We start from the raw sequence: 13,233 nt of genomic DNA on the forward strand, positions 1-13,233 counted from the left end.
TTAAGACTAGACTCATTGAAATCAATGCACAGAGGGACCTTCATGTCCACTGATTTCCACAGGTCTACTCTAATGATCACTTAGTTGTTTGTCCCCCATTTACTTTACTCCAGTAACTCCAAAATGGATTTGGTTTTTTAGAATGACATTTTGACACTTACAATTTTGCTTGGTATGTTAATGGCTTTGGCTTTTTAATGGGACTGTCTGTGCTGAGCTGAACTTAAAAGCCAAGGTTTTCAACATGCTGCAAAAGAGGCACATCTTTACTTGAGGTTGAAAAGTACATATTAGATAAGTCAGAATGGCCTTAAAGATGACATTATGAAATGTCAATAATCTGTGGGCTGCAATTCTTTGCATAAGTGCAGCTTGTGAGAAATGGCGTCTTTGCTTTGCATGACATTCCACAGATGATCTGAGGTGGTCTTAATGACTTGGCTGCGCATTGTACTTGCCGTGTGATGGTAGCCCCCGCCCTCTGCCTCTGAGGGCTACCCAACTATTGGAAAGTTTTTGATCACACATAAACACACAGAGTGAAAGAGAAGCCACTGGCTGCCTCTTTCCTAGAAGAAGTTCACCAGACCTACATACATCAGCATCCTGGCAGGTGGGTTGAACTTGCTTACTGTGAAGGTGAGATGTGAAATCCTGGGGAGGTTGGTGCAGTGCAAACACACCAGCTTACCCAATCTGGTACTCCTGACGCTACAGTATTTTCACCGCACCAACCTCTCCACTGCTTTGTCTCTTCCCATCCTAGTAAGCAACAGCAACCCAACCTCGCAGGTATAATCGGGGCGAAACCAGGCTTTATTTCACCTGGGTCAAAGACCCAGTTTGGCGTGTGTGTGTGTGCGCGCACACACACACATTTGTGTATACACACACATGCCAGAAGGCTCAATGGTGCCCCTCTGGAGGCTTTAAAGGTAAAGGGACCCCTGACCATTAGGTCCAGTCGTGACCGACTCTGGGGTTGTGGTGCTCATCTCGCTTTATTGGCTGAGGGAGCTGGTGTACAGCTTCCGGGTCATGTGGCCAGCATGACTAAGCCACTTCTGGCGAACCAGAGCAGCGCACAGAAATGCCGTTTACCTTCCCGCCGGAGTGGTACCTATTTATCTACTTGCATTTTGACGTGCTTTCAAACTGCTAGGTGGGCAGGAGCAGGGACCGAGCAATGGAAGCTCACCCCATTGCAGGGATTCGAACCGCCAACCTTATGATCGGCAAGTCCTAGGCTCTGTGGTTTAACCCCATTATCACTTAGTTGTGATAATTAGATAATTAGAACTTAATTGGACAAAAGTACAGGTGCTCACTAGAAGTGATGAGATCACAAACTGTGGAACAAAGCAACTGCAAGGACTTTAAGGTTTGAATTTGAGATAAGACTTCATTTGGTGCAAAAGATGGTGGGGAGGAGGGGAGCCTATGGTTTCTTTATTTAAAGTTTTCTTCTCTACATTTATGATTCGGCAACCCTCCTCTGAATGTTACTTCAAATTATATTTGTGTAAGCGAGGATGGAAGAAATTGGATTATAAATATGGAATATAACATCAAAAGGAACTGTGTATGTAAAAGGGGGGAAAGGGAGGGAAGCTCTATTTTGCAAAATATTTACAATGGAAACTTAGAGCTGACTCTTCCCCATCCTTTATTATGTACATAGTGAACTGAATAATGCTAAGAGGACTTGGAATTTAATTTAATTGGAAGTATAATTGCTCATATATCTTCAGTTGAAAGGAAGGATGAAAGTAGTCTGTGAACTGCCAAGGAACTGATAAGGTTCTTTATTGAGTCATCTGTAGTTAGACAGACTGCTCTTCTTCCCAGGCTGAGAGGAAAAATCGTGACAACAGGTAATATTTACTGGGACAGAGTGACTTTTGCAGCTGTTGTTAAAGTTGCAAAACAACGAAGCACGGGATAGAGTGAAGGAGAAATTTCTGGAACAACAATGGGATATCAACTCCACCCAAGGCCTGACAGATAACAGCAACAACCGGGGGAAAGAAAGACATAACATCTTACAAGGACAGGAAGAAACACCACAGACAGAATAAATGTCACACACAGGAAGAACAAAGATATAGTTTGTGTTCCTTACTTGTAGTTTTATAAATCAGTTAATGTGTCAACACAAATACAGTGGTACCTTGGGTTACAGACACTTCAGGTTACAGATTCCTCTGACCCAGAAATAGTACCTCGGGTTAAGAACTTTGCTTCAGGATGAGAACAGAAATCTCGAGGCGGCAGCGGGAGGCCCCATTAGCTAAAATGGTACCTCAGGTTAAGAACAGTTTCAGGTTAAGAACGAACCTCTGGAATGAATTAAGTTCTTAACCTGAGGTACCACTGTAGAAGTTATTAATATTGCAGTTGTTGTATGAGGGATTATTATTATGACCGGAATGTAATTGAAATTAATAAGATTTTGGAACACAGAAATAAAGGAAATAATCAAACCATCAAATCTAGCACATGGGGGCCCACTTTATCTAAATTATATAATTCGGTATTTGAATGTTTGGTATCAATAATTGTTTCATAAATGGTATTGTTATAATGATGCTATTATTGGTCTGTATTTGAAACTAATAATAAAATTATTATTAACACGAACACACACAAGTTTGTTGTGTGCGTGTGTGCGCACGTGTGTGTTTGTGGAGAGAGGGAAAACGAGAGAGAATGAGAATGAATGTTTAAATTCACTTAAGTGGATTCATATGCAGAGAAAGGTCTGGTTCTGTATCATTTGTATACCTATCAATTTTCAAAGCTCATGGAATGCATATAAATAATGTGAATATTTTAACATGGAAAAGATTCTTTTTAAGTATTATATAACATTGTAGGTTTTTTTGTGGGGTTTTATTTTTACTCCATTGATACAGATGAACAACAGGCCAAACCAGCAGGAGCTCATTCTTCATTCATATATGCTAATTACATGGTTCCAGCTAGCAAGGGTTCTCTTCTTAAACTGAAAATTCTATTTATTTTTGTGTGTTTTTTATGCCGGTTATGAGAAAAGAAGGATAGAGAGGATTAACATGCACACCAAGATATGCTGCACATCAACGAAAATTATGTTGTCACCTGAAAGAAGAGAGCCCTGGCATTCCTCCTTGCTTGCCGTTCTGATGGAAGCAATTAAAGCCTAATCCAAAGTTTAATTATGAATCCCAAGATCTGTTTCTCATTACGTTAGGCCGTGCCCCGGTACATCTTGCAGAAGCAGGTTATTCTTAGCAGGATGAGATGATGGCCCTGGTGCTTCCTCCTCTTATACCACAATCCCAGTTTCAATGGAATATGTAACCAAGTGAAATATGCTTAGGATTGTTAGATGAAGCCTGGGTGCCTTCAGGGGACTTTGAGGGACCACATACACACACGTTCAGCTCTTTCGTTCCTTGTCACTCACGTGCACGGGAAGAGGAGGGGATACTTGTTTGCTGCCCGCTTGCGCCCTAGAAAAGGGCAACAGAAGGCTCAGTGTCTGAGGATCAGGGGATACCTGGGGATCAGGCTGCTGGAATGGCAGGCAGTGTGGTATAGAGCGGTGGATTGGGACCTGGGAAAGCAAGGTTCAAATCCTCACCTACCCTACCTCATAGGGTTGTTGTGAGGTTAAAACAAGAGGTGTCTTGAGTGCACTGCCTTGAGTTCCTTGGAGGAAAAGTAGGATATAAATATCATCATCATCATCATCATCATCATCATCAAATACAGACTTGAGATGCAGGTTTCGCAGCCCAGGATCCCTGATGTCTCTTTCTGGGTAAGATAATTTAGAACAAAACATAAGATAGTAAATGCTTCTAGGGTTGCATTTCTGATTACAAGAAATGTCTGCCTGGTGGAGATTTCCAGAGCACATTTATTACAGCATTTTGTAGGTTAGAGCCCCCTTTCTCAGATACATGATGAAGTGCTATCCTCACTTGTCAGGTAGAGACACACAAACACATGGATGTAGAAGGGAGGAAGTTAACAGGGGAGTCAAATGTAGTGAAATTCAAAAAGTAGAGACTGCAACAATTAAATTGTCTAGATGATATCGAACATTAGTCATAGAGTAGACCTCTATGAGCTCATTGGCTCTATTATGACTAAGGTTGGAAGGTAAAAAAGAAGAAGAAAAGGACAATGACCATTCACAACATCAGTAATTGATGACAACACATCTATCTTAGGACTGCTAAACTAATTGACAGGGAACCATCTGTCTCATCCACCCTGAAAGGTATAGAATGAAACATCTCGATAAGTTCCAATTCAATAGTTTCAGGCTGGAGTCTCCCTTTAAAATTCCTTTGCGGGAGACTCAACTTTTACATAAAAAGTGGAATGTCCCGGGAGACTGAAGTGTTCCTCCACTGGTTCCATAATTTGGTGGAGGAGTCAGAACCCTAAGCCTGGTTGTCACCAGTTAAAAGTTAAAAAGCAAAGGGGGTGGGAGTGGGAATGACATTTATGTGGTGCCAAAATGATAGATGAATGTTCTGGAGAGAGCGTCACAAAGTTGGGGCACCACCACTGAGAAGGCCCTCCTTTCTCAGACACATGGCATAGCCAGGATTTTGGGAGGGGGCAGGCTTCATGTTGGGGGGGAGAACTTCAGTTAGTTAAGTAGTTTTAGTGATTTACTTGATGGGGGGGGCAGCTGCCCCCTGCACCTCCCCCTGGCTATGCTCATGCTCAGACAGTAAAGAACTGAACATCTATGCAGACATAGGGCTCTTAGTTTAGTATACACATGCATGACATTACAGTTTGCATATGATAAACTCAGTTGGGGGGTGGAGTTTATCCGGACAAAATTCAGTTAATTACTATACATTTAACATCTTGTTTATTATGTAGAATCTGTAATCCACAGTCTCCTCAAGTCCATTCTTGAAATAATCATTGCATATGGACTCCAGTACTGGAATAAAACCAAAATAATCTCACTGGGGACTTCTGAAAGGGAGGGAAAAAAATACAAATGACTTTTCTAATCATTGAGCTTTCCATCCCTTCTCGTATGTTTTTTAAAACTTAAATCCTTTCCTCTACAGAGGAAAATATAAAGCGAAGCACTGGGGCCTGCTTATTTAATGAGGATTTGTGTCATATCAAGGGTAAGTGACATTTCCTACATTTCAGGGAAGCACCTGTATTAATTGTATTTCCTGCTTTTGTATTGCTTTGTGGGGAAGAAAAGAAATTCATCTCAGGTGAGTTAACCTTGCTTTTAGAGGGCACCTGCAGTTATCTTAGTGCTTATTGTAAATCAAAACATGTTGAGCCTTTAAAGCAGTGAAATAAAGAGGTGCTGACAAGGGGGGATGCCGGTAGGATTAGGAGCCATTCTCAACCACTTGTATTATCAGGATGGGGGGACTGAGACATGCTAAATTACAGGGGGAAGAGATATTCCCAGAAATTCCACAGATGGGAGATTGATTTGCTTCTTCAGTAAGCTTAGGAATAGGAGGAGCATTCAATGTTTTGTGAGGTTTAAGAAAGAAGGAAAGAAAGACGAAAAAGAAGAAAGACACCTTCCTTTTAGCCTAAGGGTTCTGTAATTGACCGAGATTTTTCTCCTTGCGATTTGATCCATCCAAACCCTGCTAGAGCGGGAGCCCCCTGACTGAGATCACAGCTGAGGTGAATAAGAATTAGGCAACTCACTCAGACAGGCCGTACATGCATTCCCATCTATTAGGGTAAATGACATGTCGTTCAATTTAAGCACAGGCAACCGGAGACTGTCATATTTGGGAAATGACAACTGTTATTTATTTATTGAGAATATTTATACAGGTTTTTCCTAGGCATAGAGAATGCATTTTTCAAGCTGCCGTCACCATGTCACCAATGTATCCATCTGATTGCAGCAAGGCCCAGGCAAGGCATTGCCACCAGGAGAAAATTAAGGCAGGCAGGCAATAGTAGAAGCCGATTCAGTCTAACGCAGGAGCAAAAGGCATAAAGAAACACACCCAAAAGAAAGCAAAGTTGTTCACGTTATGGGGACCTGCCTCCTTTCGAAACACACCTTGGTCTCAGTCCTCCTTCAAATGATGTTAATAACGTTCTGCGCAAAGGGTCCCTTTTCCAATATTGGAAGGTTCTGGCAGTTCCACAAGATATATATATATATACCTTATGTGGAAGTGACAGTATCAAATGTATGAATTAGATGGCGTAAGATAGATATGAACGTTGTCATAGATAGTAGAATAAGAACCAAAAAGGCCTCTGTCAATACATCAAAGGTTTAATTCCCTCCATGTGAGACTAGATTGAAGGATATAGGAACACAGAAATCTGCCACACAGACTATTTGCACTAGCAGACGGCCTGGTGAGGTGGCAGCAGTCGCCTGACCCTCCAAACGTTGAGTCAGTGCTGCTTACTGGGAAGATGAGCAGGAGTTGACAGGCAACAGGCATGTCAGCATGGTGCGAATGCAGCCAGCTCTGTTTGCACCATGCTGACCTCCCCAGGACTGCCCCTCTCCTTGCTGGTAGGCAGCAGTGACTCCACTGACTGGGAAGTGTGTGTCATGTTGAGGGCCACCACAACACAACACTCTCTCGTCTGCAGAGGACTGTTTGTCCATCTGGCCCAGAATGGTCTGTTCCAGGGATGAGGAACCTGTAGCTCTCCAGTTGGCCGCAACTCCCTTCCTCTCTGACTGCGTTGGCCATGCTGGCTGGGGCAGATGGGAGCTGGAGGGCCTTGGGTTCAGGCGTGCCCTGCAACCTGATACATCTAACTGGGAATGCAAGAGACTTGCAAACGTTTAGCCTGGGACAAATACCCTGTATTTCATTTACTATTTATAATAGTGCTGGAGATACTTAACCAAGACATAAGAATGGATCGAAATATAAAAGGAATCTCCTTAGGTAGTAAATCATATAAACTTCGAGCCTTTGCAGACGATCTCATTTTAATGGTTGAGAACCAAACAGAAAATATTGAGATTATATTGGGGGAAATGTCAAATTTTGGTAAAGTATCTGGATTTAAGCTTAATAAAGAGAAAACAAAGATGATGGGTAAGAATATGGGAAATCAGGAGAAAACAGAAATAGTAAGAAAATTTGGCTTAGAAAGAGTAAAAAAAAGTTAAATATTTGGGAATAGAGATCACAATGAAAAATATAAACCTATTTGAGGATAATTATTAAAAAAAATCTGGACTGAAGTAAAAAGAGATCTGGAAGTTTGGACAAAATTGAAATTAACACTATGGGGCAGAATATCAGTAATAAAAATGAATATCCTACCAAAACTACTATTTCTGTTTCAAATGATTCCCATAATATGCAAACTAGAATGTTTCAACAAATGGAAATCAGACTTGACGAAATTTATATGGCTAGGCAAAAAGCCACGTATCAAATATAAACTGTTAACAGATAAGAAAGAAAGAGGTGGATTTGGGCTCCCTGATTTGAGAACTTATTACGAAGCTGCATGTTTGTGTTGGATCACAGAATGGATCATGCTAGAAAACACTGATGTTTTGGATCTGAAGGGATGGAATAATAGATTTGACTGGCATGTGTATTTAGTGTACCACAAAGTAGCTGTACACAAAGAATTTTTAAACCACGTAATTAGGTCATTATATAAAGTCTGGGAAAGACATCAAAGACTGTTAGAGCCCAAAACACCATGGTCGATAGCATAATTTAATTTAATTTATATTCTGCTTTTCCTCCATGGAGCCCAAGGTGGTGTACATAGTTCTGCCCATCTCCAGTTTATCTTCACAACCACCCTGTAAGGTAGGATAGGCTGAGAGTGAGTAATTGGACTAAGGTCTCCTAGGGAGCTTTGTGGCTCTGTAGGGATTTGAACCCTAGTCTCCCGGGTCTTAGTCCAACACTCTAACCACTACACCACCCTGGCTTAATCCCAATAAAGTTAGTACAAAGGATGGAAGCCCAAGATTCCCTTAGCAAATCTGAACTCTGTACATTTCCTCTTTTTTGTGTCTTACTCTTGCTTCCTCCCCATTAGTTAGGTCATTTATATCTGATCCTTCTTCCATCATGGAACTCATGGAGCTACATATGCAGCCATGAAGAGGTAATGCATTTTCATTGCACATTCTGCAGACATGCCAGTGATCTGAAGCCTCTCTACAGCATCTAGTGAAATATAAGGACTGCAAATCCTTACAAATCACAAACCGTGAAACCATTTGCAAATAATTTTGCCATGTTCTCACTCTGCTGATCTTCAGAGTCTAAGGATTGTTTCCCAATCATCATGTAAACGATCCATTATTTGTTCATTCTACTAAGAGTCTGCATTTGGACTTTGGAGAGGCGCAGCGAGAAATTAAACTATTGAGGCATTATACATGTTTCCTCTGGGCAGTTACTTATTTGAACAGCTGCTAGAGAGGTACAAATCAACTTCAGAGCAGAGCCAGGTCTGGGGAATATGTACTTTGGGTTCTATTTTCTTTCTTTCTTTTCCCTCTCTTTAGTTTGAGGCGTGCACATGACCAACCTGCTTTCTCTTACTGGTAATAATTTCTCTAAATTAAAGGTCGCTGCAGTTTTTCAAACCTGCCAAGGGTCTGTTGTTGTACAGACCAACTACTGCAAGGAATCCAGGTTTTCAAATGTTAGTACTTAGTGCCAAATTATACTTGATGTAGGGATCTGAAAGTCATTTGTCAATCTGCAGGCTTACTTTTGTTGGAGTTACTCATGAGGAGCACAGGTTTCCCCCACTCCCCCAGGTCTTTTGTTTAGACATGGGGAAGAAAATGGTCATTTATTTTCATTCTGATGAAAGCTGACAAAGATGGTTTTTCAGTGGAGCAGCCGACATGCAATGGAATAACATTTTGCTCCAGGGTTTTTCATTTAGCACACTTCTGCTGTTTGCTCCCTTCTTTTAAAGCATAGGCTTCTCAGAAAGTTTGTTATAGTTGTTAGGGCTTCTTCTTCTTCTTTTCCCCCCATTGATTAATCAGATGAACTGCAGTTGAGCAATCTATTTGTTCAATTTGCATATGGGTTAAAAAAGGAGAATAAATTAAATTCAGTTCACATTTAAAGGAGAACCCACCTAATTTGCACTTTCTGAAACAACACATGATCCAAAACATAGCCATCCTTCAACAGGCGTCCTTCTCTGAATTTTGCAATGCTGTTCTCTAACCATGTAATGTGTGGGGGGAATGCGTATACTAGGGTAAAGGGTGTGTAAAAATGCATGTATTAATGAAAGTAGCATACAAAAATACATTATGTTAGGGGGGAAAATGCTTTGCAGAAATGTGTATATTAAGTAAAACTGCATACAAACCTGTGCAAATGAGGATAAATTTGCATTTCAATGCTGGCAAATTTTCACAAGGACTTTAAAAAATAAAATAAATACAGGCTGATTTGGAAATGTGGAGAACTGAATTTAAGACTGGGAAAATGAGAAATGAGAGGAACCAAAATGGATACATTCAGTCATCCCTAAGTGGAAAACAATATTTCCAGAACAAGAGTAACAAAACTGTAAGAGGAACCATGAAAAAGCAACTGCTTCCATAGCAATTTGTCTGTATGGCATGCTCAGGTCATTGGCTGATGCCCTTCTCTGGATAATACCTGCTCCATCTGAGGTGAGGATTACATCAACAAGGGGAAATGTTTTTCCTCAGTAGTTTCTTCAGCATATGACATCAATTCCTAGGATCTGTGAGTTTATGGGAAACTTACTAGAGTTTCAGCAGAACTGATCAAATAAGTTTCTTTTTAATATATATAAAAACACCCAACAAATGTTATGTACTATTTGCTCCTTTGGTGACTTTAATCTTCTGTTTCTTAAATGGGTATCTTCTTCCAAAATGCAATTATTTCTGTCACTTGACACAAAGTTCATGTTTTCACCATAAACTGGTGTAATTTTTTTTCAAGTGGCTTATTTAAAGAAGGTTGTTTAAGGTAATACCATTAATTTGGGGTGCTCTGGCATATTGTGCTATCAATATGTTACCATACTTAAATGTACTTGCTAGGTACAAATAGGCCAAATGTAATTGTAGCATAGAGAATTGATCATAATCAGGATGTAATTTATTGTAAACGGTTTGTAATTTGCCTCACCATTTCCCTCTTCAGTTGCCATTTTACAGCCCCCTTGCTTTCTCAAGTAGTTTCAAAGTTTTTAATTCTCATTTTCTCGCTCTAGTTTAACCTGTTAGGTCCCACCTGCTCTATACATTTAAAATAGTATCGTATCACTTCCAACAGTCATGGCTTCCCTCAAAGAATAATGGGAGCTGCTGAGACTTGTTAGGACACCCCTTTTCCCCTCACAGAACGACAATTCCCAGACTTCCCAAGAAGAAGAACTGAATGCCAAACCGCTCTGGGAATTTCTCACAGGAATATTTTCTTTTTAAAAAATAAATAGTGGGGATTTATTAATATCTGTATAGGTTAAATCAGGAATGAGGAATCTCTGGCCCTCTAAATGTTGCTAGACTACAGGTCCCATCATCCCTGACCATTGGCCATGCTGACAGAGGCTGAGGGTAGTTTGAGTCCAACAGCATCTAGTGGGCCATAGGTTTCCCCTGAGTTAGAGCATAAAAACAACCCAAACCTGACTTGGAGTGAATATATATATTCACTGATTGGTTGCTTGATTGGTTAACTGACTGACATTAAAAAACAACAACATTTTAAAAATATTGAATTTGAATCCAGGTGTGTTGATACAACTTTTGTTTCCTGTATATTCTGGAAGGTATTGAGGCTTATCTATCTGACCAGCTCACACCTATCAGGCTGTCTGACTCACTGGTCCTGCTCTGCACCTCCCTCCTGGTGATTTTGCATGTGTCCTTGAACTGTGACAATACATCTTGCTTTCCTGAATGGAGTATGGAGACTACTGTGTCCTTGGCCATCCCCACTCTTCTGTGCCCATTTGTGTGGCTCCACAGAGAGCTAAACTAGATAGAGTGTCATAAAGGAAGAGACGGAGGCCATCTTGTCACAGTATCAAGCTTCTGTTTTCAGCCGTGGTAGGGGGAGGACTGGGTTGAAGGAGGAAGAAGAAAGGAAGGGAATATCTTGCTTCAAATGTTAAGTTCAAGCAAAGCCAAAGGACAAAGCTGCCTCAGAGCTCCAGAGGGCAAGGCCTAGCTGTTGCCTCCTCATAGACTCGCAGCACCTGATCACAAAATGGTGGCCGTTACTCTCTGACCTCTTCTAGGAAAATGTGACAATGTCCTAAATCAGCAGATGCCACACAGCAGATGCCATGTATGAAGCAATCATCACTAGGCGGCAAATGCAAGAGGTACCATGGGTACAGGATACCCACTTTTGCCTACCGCTGGTATTCAGTACCCGAAAGGCTACCCAAGAGGAAATGAGGCAGCCCTGAGGCTGAAAAAGGTTTCCTGCCCTGATCTAAAGAGTCCCTCCCTTGTAAGATCCAGAATCTAAAATGATCTGGTGACATTGCTGAATTTAGGTGCTAGCTTTTGGGGTTTCAAAGGGTTATATTCCAAGTGGGTAGGGTAGACAACTAGATAGCTAGCATCTGAGGTAAATTCCGAATAAATGTTTAGGTGTTTGTCTGTCTACAGTTGCATCTGAAGCTATTTCCAAGGCTACTGTCGCTTCCCTCCCACCGTCACAAATAAGAAAATTGCCTGGTATACAGGCAGGACAAGGAACAGATGAGCTTAATCGTGACTCCAAGGGAAGTGATTCCTAGAGGAACAGTGTCCAAGTGAACAGCTCTCCACCCACCTCTTTGTGCCTTTCCCCCCCACCCCCGCTCCTGCTCACAGTGTTTTACAAGGCAGGGGGCAACCCAAGGGGATGCTTACTGGACAATTCTCTAACCTTAGGTTATCCACACAAAATACATATTGGGTGCTTTCCCTGCTAAAGAGACAGACAGGCTGGAGAGTTTCAAGAGTGCTTTGGGTACCCAAAGGGTGTGTGGGTGTGGGTGTGTACGTGCTCTCAATGCGGTAGTGAGCAAATGTGGACTGTGCCCACAGGACTGGTAAGAAAGCACTGAAGTGGGGAAAGAAAACTCACATTGATATGCTTTCTTTTTGAAAACAAAATATATATGCTTGCTGTTTCTAATGGATTGAAAGGCTTATTAAGCCAGGTTATGAGTGCAGCTCAGTAGTTATGCAATATTGTAATTTGTTAAACACACACACACACACACCAGGTCCTTAGTCCAGAAGTCAGAGCTGGGTATATTCATTTTCCCCCCAGCATTTCTCAGCATGGCTTAGTTTGCTTGGACCTCTGGACTGTCACTCCTTTCTGTACAACCTTTCTCCCAGGCCCTCTACCAAAATTTATTTTCCCAGTTCCTCCAGCCAGAAATCGATTGAAGTTGTTAGCCATTCTTTGCGTGTCTCAGAAGACTATTCACAGGTATGCACATCTGTGAGACTGATATTATCGTCGACATTGGTCTCTGTTTTTATTTAATTAACAAAAGTTATATACCAGTTGCAATAACAAGTGGTTTGCAATACCATCTATTCGGTTAACTATCGGACTATCGGGAAGAACCCTTTAAAATCAAGATCCAAGATGATTTGGAGTTTGCACACAATTCACCAATTGTACAATGCAGCTGTTCCCACAAATACCCTTGAATGTCATCCATAAGACTTTTCCGTGGCAACATTGGCCAATACCAGGAAGTCCTAATATCAGTTTCAGGGACATATTGCAGAGAGAGAGAGAGAGAGAGAGAGAGAGAGAGAGAGAGAGAGAAGTGCAAGCTGGATTTAGAAGAGGCAGAGGAACCAGAGACCAAATTGCAAACATGCGCTGGATTATGGAGAAAGCTAGAGAGTTCCAGAAAGACATCTACTTCTGCTTCATTGACTATGCAAAAGCCTTTGACTGTGTCGACCACAGCAAACTATGGCAAGTTCTTAAAGAAATGGGAGTGCCTGATCACCTCATCTGTCTCCTGAGAAATCTCTATGTGGGACAAGAAGCTACAGTTAGAACTGGATATGGAACAACTGATTGGTTCAAAATTGGGAAAGGCGTACGACAAGGCTGTATTTTGTCTCCCTGCTTATTTAATTTATACGCAGAATACATCATGCGAAAGGCTGGGCTGGATGAATCCCAAACTGGAATTAAGATTGCCGGAAGAAATATCAACAACCTCAGATATGCAGAT

The sequence above is a fragment of the Podarcis raffonei genome, chromosome 12 (genome assembly GCF_027172205.1).
Source record: "Podarcis raffonei isolate rPodRaf1 chromosome 12, rPodRaf1.pri, whole genome shotgun sequence".
Taxonomy (NCBI): Eukaryota; Metazoa; Chordata; class Lepidosauria; order Squamata; family Lacertidae; genus Podarcis; species Podarcis raffonei.